Source organism: Mus caroli, chromosome 2, assembly GCF_900094665.2.
Source record: "Mus caroli chromosome 2, CAROLI_EIJ_v1.1, whole genome shotgun sequence".
NCBI classification, from domain to species: domain Eukaryota; kingdom Metazoa; phylum Chordata; class Mammalia; order Rodentia; family Muridae; genus Mus; species Mus caroli.
In genome coordinates, this window is record NC_034571.1 from 80,096,483 (window position 1) to 80,098,596 (window position 2,114).

Genomic DNA, 2,114 nt, shown 5'->3' on the forward strand with positions numbered 1-2,114 from the left:
TGTGAGACTGAGTAACTGCTAGATCCTTGGACTTCCATTCACAGCTGCAACTGAACCATTGTTGGGAATTGGGCTGCCGACTGTAAGTCATCAATAAATTATTTTACTATATAGTGACTATCCATAAGTTCTGTGACTCTAGAGAACCCTGACTAATACAGTCGTTAACCAGAGAAAAGTATGGGACTGTAGACAAAAGAGTTACACGCCTACACACACACACAAACTCACAGTATCTCTCTGCTGAATGATTCTTTTCATGTAAAAGGAGGAGACTCTGATATGCAAAGTCTTAATCAAGTTGACTACATTCATAAGAGGTCAATCTAGGATTTTAATGCCCTTGAAGACCACATGTGCAAAGGCTTTACCACGTTGTATACATCGACAGAGATTCTGTGAAGTATGTGTTCTTTTGTGACTCTGAAGATTACTACTATGTGAAAGCACTTTAACACAATGGTTACATGAATAGTGTTTCTCTCCAGTATGTGTCTGGTTACAGTTTTGAGGATGGCTGTGTTGAGCAAAGGCTTTACAATAATGGTTACATTCATAAGACTTCTATCTAGTACGTGTCTTTTATGGCATGGAAGAGTACTGTTATGTGAAAACACTTTAGGACACTGGGTACATGCATAGTGTTTATTTCCTCTATGTTGTGTCTTTCGATGGATTTGAAGATAGCTGTGATAAGCAAAGGCTTTATTACATTGGTTACATATATAGAGAGTCTTTCCAGTGTAGGATTTTTTAATGCTTTTCAAGATTAGTGTTTTCTGCAAATAACTTCCCACAGTGGTTACATGCATAAGGTTTCTCTCCAGTATGTGTCCTCTCATGGCTTTGAAGATGGCTGTGACAAGCAAAGGCTTTACCACAGTGGTTACATTCATAGCGCTTCTCTCCAGTATGTGATTTTTTTATGTGTTTGGAGAAGGCTGTGATATGAAAAGGCTTTACCACATTGGTTACATGCGTAGGGTTTCTCTTCAGCATGTGTTCTTCTATGAATCTTAAGATAACTGTGATATGCAAAGGCTTTTCCACAGTGGTTACACTCATAGGGCTTCTCTCCAGTGTTTTCTTTTATGACTCTGTAAATGACTATTCTGTGCAAAAGATTTGCCACATTGTTTACATTCATAAGACTTTTCTCCAGTATGTGTTATTTTATGCCTTTGAAGATCACTGTGATATGCAAATTCTTTACCACATTGGCTACACTCAAAGGCTTTTTTCTAGTATGTGTCCTTTCATGACTTTGAAGAAGGCAGTGGCGAGCGAAGGCTTTACCACAGTGGTTACATTCATAGGGCTTCTCTCCAGTATGTGTTCTTTTATGCCTTTGAAGATCACACTGATATGCAAAGGCTTTACCACAGTAGTTTCATTCATAGGGTTTCTCTCCAGTATGTGTTCTTCTATGAACCTTAAGATTTCTGCAACATGCAAAGGCTTTACCACAGTGGTTACATTCATAGGGCTTCTCTCCAGTATGTGATTTTTTTATGTCTTTGGAGAAGGCTGGGGTATGCAAAGGCTTTACCACATTGGTTACATGTGTAGGGTTTCTCTCCAGTATGTGTTCTTCTATGAACCTTAAGATTTCCGTGATATGCAAAGGCTTTACCACAGTGGTTACACTCATAGGGCTTCTCTCCAGTATGTGTCCTTTCAAGGCTTTGAAGATTGCCGTGAAGAGAAAAGGCTTTACCACATTGTTTACATTCATAAGGCTTCTCTCCAGTATGTGTTCTTTTATGACTCTTTAAATGACTATTCTGTGCAAAAGATTTGCCACATTGTTTACATTCATAAGGCTTCTCTCCAGTATGTGTCCTCTCATGGTCTTGAAGGTTGCCATGAAGAGCAAAAGCTTTACCACATTGTTTACATTTATAGGGCTTCTCTCCAGTATGTGTTCTTTTATGTCTTAGAAGATCACTATTATATGCAAAGGCTATATCACAGTGGTTACACTCATAGGGCTTCTCTCCAGTATGTGTTCTTTTATGACGCTGTAAATGCCTATTCTGTGCAAAAGATTTGCCACATTGTTTACATTCATAAGGCTTCTCTCCAGTATGTGTTCTTTCATGGTTTTGAAGATT

General features: G+C 38.6%; 1 pseudogene; it reads right to left on the reverse strand.

Annotated features, from left to right (window-relative positions):
* Nucleotides 1-326: 326 nt before the first annotated feature.
* The window catches only part of LOC110306400, a 6,651-nt pseudogene continuing 4,863 nt past the window's right edge, over nucleotides 327-2,114 (reverse strand).